The sequence below is a fragment of the Vulpes lagopus genome, chromosome 8 (assembly GCF_018345385.1).
Source record: "Vulpes lagopus strain Blue_001 chromosome 8, ASM1834538v1, whole genome shotgun sequence".
Lineage (NCBI taxonomy): Eukaryota > Metazoa > Chordata > Mammalia > Carnivora > Canidae > Vulpes > Vulpes lagopus.
Genome location: NC_054831.1, coordinates 111,978,520 through 111,999,267, shown reverse-complemented (window position 1 = coordinate 111,999,267; position 20,748 = coordinate 111,978,520). Strand labels below are relative to the sequence as shown.

Sequence of the window (20,748 nt, the reverse complement as noted above, 5' to 3'; positions counted from 1 at the left end):
TGGGGTCCTGGGATCGAGTCCCACCTCTGGCTCCCCACAGGGAGCCTGCTTCTCCCTCTGCCTGTGTCTCTGCGTCTCTGTCTCTCATGAATAAATAAATAAAATCTTATATTTTTTTTTAGAAAAGAAGATAGAGTAATTGTAACACTATGCTGTAATTAAAAGTGATGTGATGTGGTCTCTCTCTCAAAATATCTTATGCTGACCTCACCCTTCTTCATCTTGAGATATGACACGATGAGACGCCTACTTGATGAGGCGGAGTGAGGGGAATTGTAGGCATCCTGACATCATGCAGCGTGGACCTTCTGAATATGTGTCAAAAGGAGCAATATCTGTTTTTTTTTTTTAACATTTTTATTCATTCATGAGAGACACACAGAGAGAGAGGCAGAGACACAGGCAGAGGGAGAAGCAGGCTTCATGCCGGGACCCGGATGCAGGACTTGATCCCGGGTCTCCAGGATTAGGCCCTGGGCCAAAGGCTGCGCTTACCCGCTGGGCCACCTGGGCTGCCTACAACATCTGTTTCTGAATGGCGATTGACCGCAGGTAACTGAAACCTCAGGAAGCGAGTACAGGAAAGTGGGGGGGGGGGGGGGACTTTTGTACAATCTAGAAAAAGACAGAACCCCCTGAGCTACTGCCCAGGGAAGTGAAGCACATTCGCTCAGGCTCACGTGCTTCACAATGGCCCACCTTCCAAGGTCCTCTGTGCCTCACCCGGGATCCTTCTCTGGCATCCAGGGTCTGTTCTGCCCACGTGTTCAGCAGGGCACACGTTTCAGAGAAAAAAGGCCTCCCCCGCTACCACCGCCCAAGGAATAGCTCCCAACCAGTTGATTGACGAGAGCACGGGACGGCTCCCCGGGATAACTCTGCAGTGCAAATTCTGGAGCGGCTCCGGGCAATCCCCAAGGGGAGGGAGCCCTGGTGCCCACCACTGGCTTGATGACACAGCATTCATTGATTGCCTTTCCACCCTGTCCCCATTCCCCCTTGAGGTTCCCTGGGATCGTCTCCAAAGAAGTTACTTGCACTTGAATCCTATTCCCAGGAACCAAATTGTGACAGATACAAACCGAAGAGCCCAGCTGAATACCCCAAAGTGCTATGATGTCTGTACAGGCTGCAGGTGCCAGGAATCCATGGGTGACACCCGGAGAGAGGCCTTTCGCCCTGGCTTCCCACAGTGGGAAACTGTTATTCCTCTGGCTACTGGAGATCTGCGCTCCACGAATCTGCCCACAGGTCCTCTTCTGGGAGCTTCCTTGGCAATGTCCCTGGAGGCCAGGAGCCACGGTGGGCTGATGCAAGAAGCCGGGATGGTGTCTCTAGGCTGCTCCACGTCAACACGAGCAACTGAACAAGAGGAAGCACACTCCATGCAGGCAAATTGGAGCTTTCCCTCCATTCTTTTGCTTCTTCTTTATAATAGGGTGTAAAAATGGAAAAATATGTCAGCCTTTGGCCCCTTCTCTGTAAAAAGATAAAAATTTTTTAAAAGATCGTAATTTAAAAAAAATAAATGATCGTAATAATTAGAACAGTAAACCGAGCTGAGAGAAGTCGGTCTCATGCAAATGAAAGACTATTAGATGCCCTCCTGGACCAGATAAGATGTTGGTGGGGTGGAAGGGAGGATTTAGAAGTGCTGCTTCGGCACTGGGCAATTGGCGTGCGAATAAGTCAAGTTCTAGCGCAATTTTCCATGCAAAATAAAAACACAGAAGGAGAAGGGGAGGCGGGGAACCCGCACAAGACCCTCAGAGTCAGCACTGACCCTCAAGCATTCATTGGAGAAAATGAATGTATTACGGAGACAAATGTGCCTTCTCCCAGAAAGTCACTCCACACCAGACAAACACACCCTCGGTTTGACCCTTCCTTTGCACACTGGCCCAGAGTTTGAACATATAACAGAAGACCAGAATGTGGGAGAGGGTGGTACCCAGGCCCTAAAAAAATCAAGGAGATTAAAGAGCAGCTTTCCTTCAAAGAAATTTAAATTTTGTAACAAATCGGGGCCTGGACAGTTTGGAGGAGCGCGCAGAACACTCAGAACCCCCTCCTGAGGCTCTTCCAAAACCAACACGGTCATTTCCAACCACTCACAGGTGTTTTTCCTCCCAAAACAAACACAGAAACAAATATTTACAGAGTTATGAAAATTCAACAGAAGTCACCTGGACTCAGAGCTTCCCCCACCTGTGCTCAAGATCTCTGGCCCCGGGATTATTAGCCAGAATGTCACACCTAGTTTCCATGGTGGGACAGGAAACCCTGGGGCCCCGAGAGAATTTGTTCCCAGAATGTATTCATAAGAATAAATGCTGTCTCTTCTCAAGAAAGTGTTTGCAGCTCCGAGGGAAGAATAGCTTTCAGACAAAGGAAACGTCAGTGGCTTTCCCCCCTACATCTGCCAAAATTTGCAACACGGCCCTTGAAGAGCGCATGACCATGTTGTGAATCGATCCATCACGTTCATCAACAGCCCCGAGTGCGGTGCTGGCTGTTGTGTCGCTGACCACCTTGAATAATTTTTCATTGGGCTGTTTCTGGGAAAGGCCCCCTGTTGGCTTTTCCTGAATGTCCCAGATGTGAACCGGATCTCAAAATTAGGAAATGCGGCTGGGGAGGGGTTGCCGTCCACACTGCTATGTCACCCTTTGGCCTTCTTTGGTGGATCTAGAAGGACCAGGCAAGCAAAGGATGTGGATGAGATATGGGGGGAGGGAGGAAAGGAAAAGACAGGAAGGGAAGGAGAAATGAAATAGGTGTGGGAACGGGGAGGAGGCCAAGAAGAGAGGAAGGAGCAGGAAGGGAGAGAATGGAAAGGGGAAAAGAGGGAGAGAGGCGGGAAGGGAGAAAAAGAGAACGAGAGAGACCCAGAGACAGAGAGAGAGAGACAGACGTAGATCTGCTGCTGTCAGACCCTCACTGGTTTCTACCAAGGAGCCAGATAGCCGCTCAGTGAAAAGCTGAGATTAAGCTCACAACATAATTTCCATTATGTTAATGTTGCTTTAAAATATATTGCACAGAGTGCTGCAACAATCAAATTATCAATTATAATGTCTACTCAGAGTAGAAAAGTGTTGCAAACAGAGGGCTGATTACTGCTTCAGTACATCCAATCTGCATACTCATTGTTCAGTACAGGGAAAACAAATTATCTTGTGTTGGCCCCAGTTCAAATTTAATTAAATGAGTGCAAAGCAATTATAATAAAGTACAATAGTGTAGTAATGAAAGGAAAATAACTCATTAACCTATTAATCTTTATTTATGTTCCTCTCAAATAACTATGTAATTTCTTTATCACCGCATCCCATAAGAAGAAATAGGGTCTCACTGCTTGTGGCCTGGTTTAACAGGTTCTATTTGGTGAAGATGCCTATGCGCCGACCATTCATACCAACTTTCCTTAGCTTTGGGGCCACCTCCCAACCCTTCCATTAAGCTTCCTGCCCACGTATAATGGACATGGTCTAGACTGAGTGCTTCTCTTCTGGTTGAGAGACAGCCTGGTGCTTTGAGTCTGAAGAGCTACCAATAACTCACTCTTCACAGCGCTTTCCATTTGACAATGTTTTTCGCATATATGATCTCACTTAAGTCTTGTGACAACAGTGGCATCATGACTGTTGCTGCTTTATGGATGAGGAAAAGGAGTTTTTTGAGTTGCTAAGCATTTTGTCCAAGCTTTGAAATTCACCCATAGTAGATCCAGGATTTTTATTAAGTCCATGGCCCCTATATCCTCACGTTTCTCCCACTGGAATCTCACTACTCAAAGTACGGTCCAAAGACCAGCAGTGTTGTCACCACCTGAAAGTTCGTCAGAAGTACAGAGCCTTGGACTGCACCTTGGACCTGAAGAATCAGAATCTACCAAGATTCTTTAATGATTCAGATACAGGTGGAAGTTGGTAAAACATGGACACTGCTGGATACCACAGGGCCTTTCCTGAGAGACTTGGACAAGTGCCCCCCAGGAGATGCTTTTCTGGAGCTCTCATAGCAACTATTTGAGATGACCTTGAGGGATTCAGTGTTCACTCTGGCTTCTACTGGGCCTATCACCTGAAGATACAGCTGGAGGTAGGAAAAGCAGAAATTGTTTCTCTCTGCAGTCGCACACCTGACCCCCAAACCCTCACCCCTGCCTTCAAGCAGAGTTTAGAAGAATGGAGAGGAAAGAGAAGGGAGAAACTGAGGAACTATGGCAGGAAATGGGCACATGTTAGGCTTCTTTGTTCCTGAAGATTTTTCCATGTGTCATTTCATTTAATCTTCATATTTTGTTTAGATGAGATGACTGAGAACAGGTTTAAGTGATGTGCCAAAAGTCACCTATAAGTGACAGGAAATTGTGTTTGACTTCTAAGTTTACACTGCCACTGTATGACATTTCCTCAAAAAAAAAAAAAAGAGAGAGAGAGAGAAAGAGAGAAAGAAAAAGAAAGAAAGAAAGAAAGAAAGAAAGAAAGAAAGAAAGAAAGAAAGAAAGAGTCAGAGGAAGGAAGGAAGGAAGGAAGGAAGGAAGGAAGGAAGGAAGGAAGGAAAGAAGGAAGGAAGGAAGGAAGAGGAGGAGGGAAATGAGGGAAGGAGGGGGAGGGCCAGGGAGGGCCGGAAAGGGAAAGTAGGAGAACAACATGAGGTCAAAGGGTGGTGTGGTAGTCATCAGTGCTGCTCACCAAACATCTCCAGATATCTCTCTGAGGTATCAGGGGGATTATATTTCCTACCCTTAGGGAGTAGACAGAAGCCACAGGGATAGTTTTGGTTAATGAACTGCCAGCAGAAGTTTCAAGTTTCATTTCTAGGTCGGACATTTCATTGCCAATGGGCACCTTGTAGAGCTCCCACCTCCTCTCTGCTGTGGCAATTGGCAATATTCAAGAGGGTGGCTAACACCCCAGAATAAGCGAGTACACTCACTGGAGACCCCTGCCAATCTGTGATGGACTTGTGATGTGAGTTAAAAAATAAGCCTTTGTTTTCTGAGCTGCTGAAATCTGAGGCTGTTTGTTACTGCAGCATCACTGAGCTTATCCTGACTGTTACAAGTGCCGATCTGGAAGAAGCAGGAGGGAGGGAAACATTTAACACTGTAAGTGCCCTTTCTTCAGTGCACAACCCTGCATTTTTTTTCCACTCAGGACTCACAGCCTTCTTAAGACAGAAGTTAAGACATGGATATTCTTAATGACATCATTCTTAATTATCATTTATTTTATAAATAATGTATGGAAGACATAGCCATGTAAGTGTCCTGCCCAAGGTCACCAAGTTACTAAGTGGCAGCATCAGGTTGGAGCATAGGTCACCTGCTGGTTAATCTTTTTTCGACACAGGTCATTTCCTTCAAGAAAGGACTAGAGCCCCATTCCCTGACCTCTCCCCCAACTCAAGGGCCACGTTAGTACATCTAGCGCTGTACTCATGCTTCCCTCCATCCCCCACTCAGTGGGAATGCAAAACACTGGGCAAAAATCAGTCCAAAGGAAAACAGGTCATGCAGTTGCCTGCAGATGACTGCCCTGGGTCTGTGCTGGGGGCAGAAGAACCGTGCAAAGTCCAGAATGATACCCTTATTGTGGTCAACTGCAAGCAACTCCACTGTGCAGTGTTGCCTTGTCTTTCTTATGATCATTTTGGGTCTGCAGGATAGAAGGGCAAATGTCAGTGATGACAGGATCATTCTTTGTAAGGTGACCTCAGAAATATTTAGTGCTATTTACGTACAGTAAAATCTCTCTTTAGTAGCTTTTACTTAGTCCATTTACCAAATTAACCACGCTCTCCCTTCTGTCTATAAAACACACTTCTCATGCCTCCAGTGGCTGGAAAGTTCATGGCCAGTGGGTTACTTTTCAGTGTATTCCTGGTCCTGCTTTCTATCTGTTGAGTGCTGTGTTTACTAGAAGTTCATTCCCAAACTTGTTTAGTTTCTAGTTATACATGTGATTGTGATGATGTATATTAATACCATGTGAACAGCAAAGGAAAGGGATGTTTCTGTGAAAACTAGATTGGAAGCTTTGAAAATATTTTTTTAAAAAACCACTACAAAGAGTGTTGGTACATTAAAAATTGAGGAGACACACCTGGTGGCTCAGCTGCCTTCAGCTCAGGCTGTGATCCCAGGGTCCTGGGATCGAGTCCCGCATTGGGATCCCCACAGGGAGCCTGTTTCTCCCTCTGCCTATATCTCTGCCTCTCTCTCTGTGTGTGTCTCTCATGAGTAAATAAATATTTTTTTTAATGAGGAAAATTGTGAAGATCTATATGGGAACTGTCATCAAAATACTCTTTAAGCCTGCTAAGGTTTCACATACCATTTTAGAGAACATGAAACTGAAAGTCATAGATAATGCATTGTGAATGACTTTTATGCAAGAAGGATAATCTAGAATTCTCAGCAATCTGATGCAGCCACATAAAAGGAAAAAAAAAAAAGAGGCCAAATCCTACATCATATGCTTGGCAAAATAATATATGTGTTTTGTCTTTTAAAAAGAAGTTAAATATTTAAGGTCAATATTTTTTTAATCATTCCAAGTTTCAATTTTATCTATTTGTCCCAGTTGCTTCTGATAAAAGAACTTTCACATTGCTACTTTTCATGTTTGCCATTTGCCCATATACCCTTTATCCCATTGACATACTGTGTTATTTTTAGGTGCAAAGTATTTCACATATTCTGTCTTTGGTGAACTTATTCAACACACATTTTTTAAACAACTGCTATATGCCACACTGGACTGGGTGTGGGGCTAGATGAAGGTAATGATAGAGCCCACAGTGTTTGGGAAAACAGACTTTAAATACAAAAGATTCATCATTTAATGATAATTGGGATGTGTCGTTGAAGAAGGGAAGGTTCACTTTGTCTTCATATAATTCAGAACTGGTCAGGATTTCCTATTTCTGAAGGGTAAAATAAGTGTTGTTTAATAAATGGGCCAGGAACTTTCCTCCCTTGGATGCAATTTTTAGTGTAATGTCTTTTTTTTTTCTTCCTGCTTTATTGAGGTACCATTTACATACCAAAATTGGGTATATCGTGTACATCAAAACAATTGTATATATCAAAACGGACTTGATGTGTTGATAATCAGTTTCTTTGGGCTGAATGAGGCCATCTTCCTTCCCTGCCCCAGCCTGTGATTCTGGGGCCCCTTAGGATTCGAAGCAAGTTCTCTCACTTACCTCTTTTCTTCATTTCTTCTTCTTCACTTCTGTTCTCAGGTTTGCCCCTGAGAATGCCCTGCACCCTTCTTCAACCTACCCTGTCCCCAGGAAGCTGATCTTTAAGGACCCTATCTGCTAGCTCCCTGGCCCTGCGCCTTCCAAGCAGATGAGGCCATTTGAGTGTTTGGAGGCAGGCTGCAGGGTTTATACACCGTCTCCATATCTGCAGAATTGCCATGTATTGGTTGTATCTCTTTCCAGAAAGTCACAGCTCCTGCCAGGCAGCCTTTTCTATATAGCTAATCTCTGTATCCAAGATCAGCAAACCTGGCTGAGACTAAGACAAGTTGGGTGGCTAGGTGCAAAAGTCAAGGAAGTTGGGACCATTGGGCCCATGCATTATCCCGGCCCTGATGTAACATATTTCTGTAACAGGCCAGAGTAAATATTTTAGCTGCTGCAGGCCATACAGTCTCTGATGCAACTATTCAACTCTGCCTTTGAACTGTGAAAGTAACTGGCAGACGTTAGGTGTGTTTCAATAAAGCTTTATTTTCATAAACAGGTAGTGGGCCATATTTGGCCTATGGGCCATAGATTGCAAACCCCCTTTCTAAATGAGACAGTTGCCCACACTGCTAACTCTGGGGTACAACCCTGTCTCTTATGGCTTCCTTTGACCCTGCTCGCATCTTTGCAAACAATCCCTTTACTAAGCTCCCCTCGAATTATCCAAATTGAGTGTACCATCTGTTTCCTGCTAGGACCCTAATTGATGCACTTGGCTTTGCATTTCTCCAACACAGGCTTTAATTGCAAAGTAACAACAACAACAAAAACAAAACCAACAACAAAAATGGAGATTATGACCAATTACTATGTGGCAGGGATGTGGTGCTTTACATGTATTCATTCATCCCAAATATGATAGAATATTTCACAAAGTTACAATACGCTCTTAAAGTTGGCTGAAGCTGAAATAAATAAACCTTTTTTTTTTCTTGGGGCCTGGAGTCTCAATCCTGCTGCCCTACTTGTCCTCTTCTAATGGAATGGAGGTCTGTTCTAATTAAACAAGAAAACACATCTTTTCACAAGGGGAGAACGGAGGGCATTGTACTCTGTGCCTCAAAGAAAGCATGCTTTAATAAGAATCCTTTTATAATCCCTGCTTTTATTTGTTGCTTCCCAAAGCTTTTGCTGGTAATAAAAGGATTGTAAAGTTGACAAATATAAGCAGGGACAAAGAAGTTTGGGGAGATAATGCTTTAGTGAATGGGCAAGTATTTGAAAGTGTATTGATCCCACAACATGTAGAAGATGATCATGAAAAGCTAAGGCTGCCATCAGGGTGATGTTTCTATTACAAAGTAAAAGCCCCTCCAGGCAAGAGCATCTATTCCTTGTATGATGTAGAATTATGCCCAGTGCCGAGGAGAAAAATAATTCAGGCCAAAATGTAGGATTTGGTATCTGAAGATCTGGGTTCAGATGTGAATGTGATGCATTTCTAACCTACTGCATGATCCTATATAATCAGCAAATGGAGCCTCAGCAAATGTGTTGTGTTCCATGACGGGCACTTTATGGATGTCTGTTCTCATTCTACCATCATCACTTTCACCAGCAGCCCTCATTACTCCTTCTGGCAAGAGTCATCAATTTTGAGGTTCTAACACATTCTACTCAAAAGCTTTACACTTTCAGTGGGGCTCCATTCCCACTGCAAGGATAGAACATGTGGCCAGGCCTGGGCCAATGTACTGCATCCCTCTGGGCCCAGAGACTGGTTATTTATATACACATGAGTCAGTTAACCTCTAAGACTGAGATGCAATGAATGATCAAAAATGGGCTGTTCTTTTCCACTAGAGCAGACAGTTGGAGCTATTGAGCCAAAATGAGGAGCCTGAGGTTGAAATCCACAGAAGAATGTCACAGTAGAATGATGACATTGTTCAAGCCCCCAAGATAGCCTTACCTAAAGCCAACCTTGATGGGATGGGTTGGAGAAAACTATAAAGTTTCTACACTTCTCTGCATCCAAAATTTTTGTGGTTTTGCACATTCTCTCACTGAGAGCATCTAGAGATGGGGATTATTTCCTACCCCTTGAATATGAGCTGGTCTCATGACTTGCTCTGGTGAAAGCAATGCAGCGAAAGTGATGTTGTACACTATCACTCTATCGCAGAATCCTGCTGCCATATAGCGAAGCCTGGGCTAGCTTGTTGGAAGGTGAGAGATGATGTGGAGGACAGCCAAGCATCCTAGCCACCTGCCAGAAGCCCATCCATAATGAAGAGTAGATGAATGAGGGGGTCCAGTGGACACCAAGAGAACCATCCAGCTGAGCCCAGCTCTAATTACTGAACCACAGATTTTGAGCTAAATAAGTGGTTATGCTAAGCTCCTATATGTTGAGGTGAGCTGTCATATACCGAAAACTAATATACACAACCATTCCTCTGGATTTTTCACTTACGTGAATCAGTAATTTATCTTTTTGTTTTGGTCAGTTAGGATTGGGTTTTCCATTATTTGAAATGAAAGGAATCCTAGTACAGTAAAGATGTGGCTCCGTTCCCCAACCAGATACCATTGCTAGGGATCCTGTCTGTCTGATGGGATGCAATAGTGAGTGAGTGATCAATACATTCTTAATGATTGTGCAATAATTGGCAGGTTCTCAAATCACATTTTGAAGAGCAAAGGGTATCTTTGTTCTTGATTCTCCAAAGTCATCTGTATGGGGATCATGCTTAACTTGTCCTAACTCCTCAGCAGGAATTTGGAAGATATGAGTCTTCTCCAACCATCACCATAGGTGGAAACAGGTAAGCTTGAGTACCTACCTAAGATATCCTCAGTATCTAAGAAACAAACCACCTTGAGCCATCTTCCTCAAGGGAATTTGGAAAAATCCAAGGCTCATTCTATCCTCTTTGCTATAGAAACCTGAAAGTAAGTATCATTTTTTTCTTCCTAATTTAAAAGGCAGGTACTTTTTCTAGGCAAGAAGCCCAAATCCACCTGCCCTTCTTTTCCTTTAGGACTCCACCCATTCCTTGCTGTAACTTGATGCGTTATTCCTATAACTTATTTTTTTTAAAATAGAAAAAGAAAAGGAAAAAAAAAAACTAAGGCAGGGACTTCAGAGGAGTCATATTCCACTCCAGTAAAAAGATGGAATCTACCTGTCTGTGGCAGAGTGGAATCCACCCACCAATTCTTACAAACTATTGACAAACTGTATGAGTGAGTATGTGTGTGCATGTGTGTAGGGAGAGAGAAAGGACACCATTATTTTTATTCTTTAATCAGAGGATAACCAGACTTTCTCTATCCCAAGTGAGTTTACATTTTAAGTTCTTAAATGGTTGCTTTTTCTCAAATCCACAGGCAAAGGTCAGAAGGAAGAAGACTCTGTTGAGGATAGAAAAGAGAAATATACTCAGTGGCTAGAGATAACTTATCTCAACCCAGGAGTCAGGCGAGGGCATCTCTGGCTGACATTTACCCTTCCCTCTAAACTCTCTCAGGCCTCGACAGCTCCTACTCTTTCCTTCCTTCCTTCTCACTTCTCCTCACTCAGAGGCTCATCTCTTGCCTGAAGGCTAAAGGGAAAATCCTAGGTGGTGAACACCATTCATGAGAAAAGGAAGACATTGGTTCAACTGGTCCATCTCCTCCAAGTAGACAACTGGCGTGGTGTCTGCTGGTTGCCAATGGTCAGAATGAGTCCAGAGACCATTCAAACCTCCCTTCCTTGTTAGATTGCGAGTCTGCAGAGCAGAGAAAACGCTGTATTGGGAAATCGAATGCCAAAGAGAAGATATTCAGAAGGTAAATATATGCACAGAGTGGAGGGGTGAGGGGCAGGTAAGCTCTGAGGAGACAGAGAAACTGGTGTGTCTAAGGGAGAACAGCTGGAGCTAAGGGACAGCAAAGTGACAACACCTAAGAAGCAATAATGCAAAGTAGGGTGATAAAGCAGAAAGTAGAGAAGAGCTTCATTTCCTGTCACTTGCCCCATTTCCTGTATTATAAAATGCAAACTCCATAACATCGTCTTATGATCTTGTGTGATTGACACCCCCTGTCTCAGCAGCCTCTTCCCTAAAAAGGCTCCCCCTTATTCCTAGCTGCATGGACCTTTAATGTCCTCCAACATGCCAGACTTGTTTCTGCCTCTGCGTCTTGTCATTGGCTGTTTTGCCTGTTGTGGCCGGCTCTTCCCATCTGTCAAGTCTCAGTTCAAATGTTACCTCCTCTGAGAGGTCATCCTTGATCATCTTCTCCAGTATAGACCTGCTGCTGCCCATCACTTCCTACCTCACTACTCTAGAATGTTCTCCTTCACTGTTCTTCACACAAGCTAAAATCATCTTGTTCATGTTCCTTCTTTCTTTCTGCTAACTTGGGGCTTAGTTCACTCTTCTAGCTCCTCGAAGTGTAAAGTTAGGTTTTTATTTGAGATCTTTCTTCTTTTTTAATATAAGCACTTACTGCAATAAACATCCCTCTTACTACTGCTTTTGCTGCATCCCTTAAGGTTTTTTTTTTTTATTGTTGCAATTGGAGGTGTCTTTGTTGTAGTAGCTAGTACTACCCACCCTAGCTAATACACCAAAGGAGTCTTGCAGATGTTTTGTGAGGATCAACCAGGAGACACACATATCACAGCTTCTCTGAAATTCCTTTTTCCCATAATTCATTTCTCCTGGGCCTTGGAATATGAATTCCAGCTGCTCCATCAACCAAAGGCTAAAACCATTTTCTCTGCTGAGCACAAAGTCTTCATTCATTAGGGTGATCTCCAAACACATCCATCCCCTGGTGCTCATTTCCTGGCCTGGAAGTGTGTGAGGAGCATAGCACTCCCTGGATTTATATGCTCTATTACCTGTATTAGTGAGAATGCTGGGCTGCAGCCATTCATCATCTACCAGCCCACCGGACAAAATGATTCACTCTAGACTTAAAGGTTGAAGTCGATTGAGTATCGTTTTAACTGGAGGGAAAGGCACTTCCATAAAATGGCAAGAGCTTTATGGCAGAAAGTTGTATTAATGACCCCACTTCAGTGCTTATCAGGAGGAGGTCATATAATCCCTTCCCAGAATTACATGCTGGCCAGTTCAGATAAATAACACAGATCTCCACCATTCATAATCCAAAATGTTAACAATTAATTTCCGAAATCAATCCTGAAGGGAGCAGGAAGCCCAGATCGTTGGGCCCAGACAGGCCTTGCTTGGTGGATTTCTCATGAGTCAAAATTTAAACCTCAAACTTGTAACGAACTGTTGTCAAGACACAGCTGACTTAGGCAATCAAGATAACATTATTCAGCAATAACGTGGGTGAAACATACTCTAAGTGTGAATTAATAAGTCGGCTGACACCAGGTCCCAGATGTTTCCTACTCTGGCAATATGCCCAAAGTGATGATAAGCAGATTTACATACTTAACTAATATGTTTATTTAAAGGAAATTTCCAAATCCAAAATAACATCCAGATTTCTTATTTGGCTGCAGATCAAAAGACATCCTATCAATAAAGACAGAATCCAGGATAAACCTTTTCAACATCTGCTTAAAACCAAACAACAGATTTGAGGGTTTTGGTAAAACTTAATTGCAGGCAAATTTTACTGCCTCTTACATAAATATATATTTTCATGTCCCGGGGGTGGTTCTGACCTCATCAATTCTCATGTTCACAATATACAACATTGTTCTTTTACCAGCACCAATAGCTCTGCCTTTATGGAACCTTCCAGTCTCAAGGTTTTCTTCTAGACTGGAGGATGAACAGACTTTCCCCCTCATCAGGAAAGCAGACTGAAAGTCAGAGGCGAGAGCAAGAGCTTGGAATGTTGTAGAAAACAAAAATCTGTTCCTCTCCCAAGCAATTAGTGCTTTGTTTTTCCATAATTACTAAAAAAGCATTTATTTGGTCTCACTCTCCCTTCACTTTAGAGTGATGCTCTTTTGAGTCCTGATCTTTTTCTTTTCGTTGTGGTGGTGGTGGTTGAGTCCCTAAGGGAAAGCTCAGTAACTGGATGAAAGCCTTAATAGATCTCTACCCTTGGTAAGGAGATGATAATGGGATGGGTGTCAGCCATACTAGCTCATGACCCTTCAGTGTGAATGAGTTCACTTTTCCTACGTATTAAGTGCTTGAAGTGGGACCAGGATGGTTGGGCACTGAGGCATTTTTTTCCTACCTAGTGGTCAGGCTTGTAATTGAACTAAGAATGTGCTTCAGAAATTCCCTTTGCCTAGGGATCTGTTTAGCGTCAGAGCCAATATGAGCTGCTTGACCCTGGGGCAGGGAGATTTGAAGAGTCAGAAGTCATCCACCTTTGCTCTCTCTCCATCCTTTGAATTCAGTCATGTAATATTTGTGAGTCTAATCTCTTCATAGCCAAGATTGGAAGGATAGGTTGGTGGGAGCATTCAAAGAAATACCAGCTAAAACACAGAGATCCTATTTTCCTTCTCTTAATTGGCAAATATTTCTAAATACCTCATTCAATTATAGTTCAGATTTTTTCCAATAATAAGTGATACCATAGATAACAATTATCTAGTATGAAACAGGTATCAAAAGCCTTCAAATCTGTCTAGCCTTTGATCCAGAAATTCTACTTCCAGAATGTATCTTAAGAAATAATTATGGGAGAAAAAAAAAAAGAAATAATTACAGGGGCACCTGGGTGGCTCAGTCAGTTGAGCAGCTAACTCTTGGTTTCAGCTCAGGTCATGATCTCAAGGTGGAGAGATCCAGCCTCACGTTGGGTTCCACACTCAGTACAGAGTCTGCTTGAATATTTTCTTTCTTCCTCTCCCTCTGCTCCGTCCCCCTGTATGTGCGCTCTCAATCTCTCTCAAATAAGTAAATCTTTAAAAAAATTATTATAGATTTGTGCACACATTTAACTATAAGAATGCATGGCTCTGCTAATGATAAGAAAAGAAATATCACAAATGACCTAAATATCAAACAATTAAGACCAGCTAATTAAATGATGGCCCACAATTTATAAAATTTTTCAAACTGAAGTAATAAAACTTAATGACAATGAATGGTGCTTATACTGGTGAGTAAAAGAAAAAGCCAGCTTGCCAAAAATATGTGTTGTATTTTGCTATTAGGATATATACATGTACAAATATGTCATATGTAATATTTCAATGACATATAACAAAATTATGACAGGGGTACAAATCATAGGTGATTGTCATTTGGGTTATTTCTTACTTATTTTATCATCTCAGTGCTCTGCCATGAACAACTATTTTTATGGTTCAAAATTCTAAAAATATTGTGACGATTTTAATTTTAAATCAATTTTCAAAAGTATAATTTATATGCAACTAAATGCTTTCAGCTTAAATATTCACTTCAATGAGTTTTGACAAATGCATGTGCCCCATGTCTCTGACAATTAAAGACACAGGACAATGAAAATATAGAATTCCTATATAACTTCTACCCTAAAAAGTTCCTTCATGTCCCTTTGTAGTCAAACTCCTTCTCACCTTTGGCTCTAAAGCAACTTTCTGGGCTGACCCGTGTCCCCTAAAATTCATATGTTCAAGTTTCAACCTCCAATATCACAATGTGACTGTATTGGGAGATAAGGCCCTTCCAGAGGCTACTAAGGTAAGACGAGGTTATACAGATGGGTCTTATCCCAGTAAGACTGTTATAAGAAGACATTAGAGGGGTGGCTGGGTGACTCAGTCAGTTAAGTGTCTGCCTTCGGCTTAGGTCATGCCCAGGGTCCTGGGATCAAGCCCCACATTGGGCTCCCTGCTCAGCAGAGAGCCTACTTCTCCCTCTCTCTGCCTCTCCCCTTGCTTGTGCTCTCTCTCTCTGTGTCAAATAAATAAATAAAATTTTAAAAAGAAAAGGAAAAAAGAAGATGACATTAAAACACAGACACGCACAGAGAGAAGACAGAAGGCAGCCATCTACAAGCCAAGGAGAGAGGCCTCAGAAGATAGCAAGCCTGCTGATACCTGGGTCTCAGACTTCTAAGTCTCCAGAACTTTGAGAAAATAAATGTCTGTTGTTTAAGCCACTCAGTCTGTGGTATTGGTATGGCAGCCTTAGCAAACCAGTAGAGACATTAGAGTATTTTTTTTTAAGTTTTGTATAATAGAATCGTGTAGTGTGGATATTTGGCTTCTTTTTGCACAGATTCAGCCTTGATGTTTTCAAGATTCATTTTGTGCTGTGTACCTATGGATTACTCAATTATTTACTCTAATCTGTTGGTGATCCCTTTTTATTGCTGGGTGGCATTTCACTATTTGGCTATATCACATTTTATTTATCCACCCACCAGATAATGAACACTTAGGTTGTTTCCAGTTTTGCGCTATTATGAATAAAGCTAGTATAAAATTCTTGCACAAGTTTTTTTGCTTTTGTTTTTGTTTTCGTTTTTGTAGACATGCTTTCATGTGCCTTGGTAAATATCCATGAATGGAATTGTGGGATCATGAGAGAAGTGAATGTTTATAAGAAATTGCCAAACTGGTTTCCAAAGTGGTTATACCATTTTACAACCCTGTCAGCAATGGATAGAAATTCCAGTTGCTGACCACATCTATTCCAACACTTGGTTTTCCAGTCTTTTAAATTTTAGCCATTCCAGAGGATATGTAGCGATGTGTCATTATGGTTTAAATTTACATTTCCCTCATGGCTAAGAATGTGAGCATCTTTTAATGTGCTTATTGATCATTTGCATATTTTATTTTGTGATCTGTCTTTTCAAGTCTATTGTTCACTTTTTATTGTATAATTTGTCTTTATTATTGAGTTGTAGAAGTTCTTTATATATTCTAGATACAAGTCTCTGTCAATTACGTGAATTGCAACATATTCTTCCGGCCTGTGGCTTTTCTTCATGTTTTCTTCATACTGTCTTTCAAGAAGCAGAGGTTTTATACTTATTTTGTTCTTGATAAAAAAAGTGACCAGTGGTGTTTTGTGAGAAAACAAGATCATCAAGATCATTTCCATTTTAGCTCAGCCTCCAGTTTTCTGACTTGATTTCTATCTCTCTTGTCACATGGACTTTTCCTCATTAACTCAACTAACTGGTACCTACTGGTAGAAGCTCTGAGCAGAAAAGGCAAGTGAGATGTCAGGAAGCCATAGCAAAAACAGAAACAAAGACTAACCTGCTCTGGCACTTCCTCTGACCTCTAGGAAGAGAAGCACCATGTCTGCTGAAACACCTTCTAGTGTTTTCTGGCTTCAAACCAACAGCAAGCAGTTTCTTTCATTCACAGCTAACAAAAGTCCTTTTCAGGTATGATTTGGTAAGTGCTGTTGTGCTTCTTTGCCACAAGCAAAACAAAAAAATAGAGATCCTTTAAAATTCTATTAGAAAACATCTTTCAGGAAATGCAGAATTGGGCTTTCTGAGCTAGAAGGCTAAACTATTCCTTCACTTTCCTAGAACTGACTGCTTTCTGCTATGTGCCCCAAATGAACACTATATACACACATATGTCATCACAACTCAAAGCTTTTTACGGTGTGTATTTCTTTACACGTCTATCTCTTACAATCACACAAGAAGCCCTTGAGGACGTGGCCATGCGTTGTCCTTTGTATGTTTAGAGCCTAATATAGAACTGGCACAGCGTGAGAACCAATAGTACTTGAATTGCTGAACAAATGAGTGAATAAATAAATGAGTTAATTAATTGTCCAAACCCCAAACTCTGAGATTCCTCTTCTGGTTCCACACTTGAAGAAATCTTTCACTCTGGAGTTAGATGGACCTGGGATCAGCTCCATTTCTTCCCCCATGTTATGCAAACTCCTTAGCCTTTGAACCTCAGTCTCTTCAACTTATTAAAGGAAAATGATGGCTATGATTATGATAGTAGCTTCATCAGTTTGTGTAGATTAAATGAGCGAACCCAAAGTGTACATCCAGCGTCTGGTTCATGATCAGAGCTCTGTAAATGTTAGCTCTGATTATTGATACGCTGCATTTTATGTGACTCATGCCTTATAAAATTACTCTTAATGTTTGCTATGGGTAGAAGGTGATGGTAGTGGTGATGAGAATGATTAACTATGGGGCTAAGCGTCTTAGATGCATTATATTTACTAATCTTCACAAGAACCTTGAATCACAGGGATTTATCCCTGTTTTATAGTTGTAGCTGAAGTGACTGCAGGAGGTCACCAAGCTAGTAAGTGATGAAGCTGGGATTCAGAGTCCCTTCACTTAAGAGGGTACTCTTCAGAGGAGAGGATGCCTGTGGCCAAGGAGGTCACAGACATGGGGTTGGCAGATTGTTCAGTCTAGAGGATTGGAGCTCAGCCAACTTTGAGGACCACCAGTTCTATCCTTCTCTCCATTAGATACTATGCCAGTTAGGATTAACTTCTGTTGTATGTTACATACAATACAAATAACAGTGGCTTATAGAATTTTTTCTCTCTTGCACAAGAAAAGAGCAGAGATGTTCAGTCCAATGCTGGTGTGGTGGGTTCCAATCTGCAAAACAAAGTTTCTTTTATCTTTTTGCTCCTCCCAAAATAGAAATCAGGAGAAATGTTCTCTTTACTCACAGAGCCTGAAACTCACTGAACCCACTAAGAGACATCCAGACCTAACAAGTAGGTCAGTCCAAGAACCTTCTTTGTCTGGGACTTGAGACTCTCCTCCTCCACCAAGTGCCACCCTTCTGCACTCTCAAGTAGCTTTACTAGAAACCAGTGGGAGCTCCAGCACCACCAGATATAAAAAGCAGATTAAAATAATTCCACAAAGGCTCTGGAAATTAAATTGCTTTTAAACATGTTCATCCTGGGATCATATCTCAGCTCTACCTCTTGCCAAGACCTGCATGCTAAACCTAAAGAGCTTTCTAAAATAAAAGATATAAATAAGACCCAGCATCTTTTAACAATAACAGCTAAAAGTCCAGAATACAATAAAAAAACATCATACCAAGCATCAAGAAAATCACAATGTGAATAAGGAAAGACAACCAGCACTGAGCTGAATCAGATACTGGAATTATATGACAAGGATTTGAAAGCAGCCATCATTAAAATGCTTCAACAATCAACTACAAGTTTTCTTGAAACAAATTAAGAAAAACAACAGAAAATCTCAGCACAGAAAAAGGAGTTAAAAAAAAGAAAAAACAAGCAGAAATTATAATCTTAAAAATGCAATCAGAGGGATAGAAATGGCTTATCTCCCAGCTGGGTCAGCACCTTCAAAGAACCCCAGAAGAACCACTGAATGATTTCCAAATTTAATTTCACTGGATGTTTTTTAGCTACAAGGGAGACTGGGAAATGTAGTCTCTATGCTGAGCCACCAGGGATAGATTGGCGTTTTGTTTATTGGGTCAAAGGCAGGAATAAGGATTGAATTATTAACTACTCATGTCTACCACTGAAACAAATGGCTCATATCTGAGAATGAGACCAAGGCTCTGGGAGTTAGTATTGGAATATGGACTTATTATGAATAAGACTAGAGAAATTGTGTGACTGTTAAGGAGGATGATGATTTTTTGGTTGGGTCTGGCATGATCCACAGTCACCATGATTCCTAAGAGATGGCATAACAACAACTTGATATGACCTAATGTCACTAACATCTCAACAGGCTCACCTTCTCAGGAAAGGCCACTTAATTACCTGATTAATTTGCTCATCTTAATTAACTTGTCCCTATTGTTGATAACCTTGTATTGATTGCTCTGCTGGTAGTAATTAGAAAAATGGTAGAGAGGTAAATGGAGAAGCCACAAAGAGGGGAAACAGAGCATGCACTCCTGTCTCAGGAATCTACCCTCTAGACTTTGAACTCAACACTTTTGTTTCTCCCTCTGGGTAAATATATTAGAAATGCAAGTAATTTTCGCTGGTAATCATTTCTACCTACCCCACATTCCTTCTTAGAGGATCTGCCCTTGACCTTTTTTCAAATATTTTGCTGACATATCCCCACTTAGTCCGCCTTCCTCAGCTACAGCTGAGTGGTCAATGGATGAACCCGTAACCTAAGCTGGACAGTTACATTCTATTTTTTTTTTCCAGATTTTTGAATCAGAGCATAAAGAAACAATATCAGTTAACTTTGGGTGCTGAAACTGCACCATTTTGTAGATTTGGAGGATGGCCAGGGTAGCCATTTTGTGCCTGCCATCTTGGACCTTAAACTCCATCAGCAACCAGAGAGAGCTGGTCAGTCAAGCTCGCCAGACTCCTAATGGCTTTACAATTCCTGGTCCCAATCTCTTGTCCTTTACCCATACTTCTTACTCCGGGCTTTACATGATACTTCTGATTCTTTTACAGAAGTTTTTTTGTACATAAGATCACTCAATTTGGTTGCCATTTCTTGCAACCCAGTGAGCCCTTAATATAGTAAAGCACTCTCATTGTTGACTTATCTTCATTTTAACCTTAAACCCCTCTGGTGAAAATGCATATGTAAGAGATCTATGAAAAATCAGTAAAATGGGAGTGCTATCAAAAATGTAAACTGAGGGGTGCCTGGGTGGCTCAATGGTTGAACGTCTGCCTTTGGCTCAGGTCGTGATCCCAGGGTTCTGGGATGGAGGCCCGCATAAGGCTCCTTGCAGGGAGCCTGCTTCTCCCTCTGCCTATGTCTCTGCCTTTCTCTGTGTGTCTCATGAATAATAAATACATAAAATCTTTTTAAAAATGTATAAACTGAGAACAGATTGTTGGTTGGCAGAGACTGGAGGTGGGGAGTGGAAGAAATGGATGAAGGTGGTCAAAATGTACAAACTTCCAGTTATAAGATAAATAAGTTCTGAACATGTAACATATAGTGTGGTGACTATGGTTAATGATATTGTATTGTATATTTGTACACCCCTGAGAGAGTAAACCTGAAAAGTGAATCATAAGAAAAATGATTGTAACTATGTGAGGTGATGGATGTGAACTAAACCTATTCTGGTGATCATTTTGCAGTGTATACATATACCAAATCATTTTGCTTTGTACCTTAAACTAATATGATATTATGTGTTAATTATATCTCAATAAAACTGGAAAAAATGTATAAAGTGATAAACTGTTCTGGCTTCCATCAGGCACAGTGCCTAATTCTTTCCCACCCATTAACTCATACTCTGCCTATCATTAACATGTCACTGTATCCCCACTAATTTAAGTCCTTTGGGACCCCCTGATTCCCATATCCCATCCAGATTCCCAGAACTCTATTGCCTCCCAGAGGTAATCATAGTCAACACTTAGTTCCAGTGATTTTGGCTTGGAGCCATGACCTTGCAAAGCTAGTATTGAAGTAATGCTCTCTCACCTAATTTGATTGAATTCAGTGTTCCAGTAAAACTGGTGATGTTTTCCTTGCTACAGGGTCCATCCTAATGAACAAATGCTGCCTCTCTTTCATAGAAGGCTGAAAATCTGGGCTTATAAAGAAAACCTTTACAATCACTTCTTGGTGTCTCAGAGATCATCCAACATAATTAAACATGGGGCT

The 20,748-nt window shown here is 41.6% G+C and overlaps 1 long non-coding RNA gene across 1 annotated transcript; it reads left to right on the top strand.

The window, feature by feature from the left end:
• Nucleotides 1-3,940: 3,940 nt before the first annotated feature.
• LOC121497565 lies at nucleotides 3,941-20,304 on the top strand. The gene is made up of 4 exons (XR_005989509.1): nucleotides 3,941-4,104; nucleotides 9,985-10,037; nucleotides 16,437-16,539; nucleotides 17,822-20,304. It is a non-coding gene; the product is annotated as an uncharacterized LOC121497565 (long non-coding RNA).
• The last annotated feature ends 444 nt before the right edge of the window (nucleotides 20,305-20,748 follow it).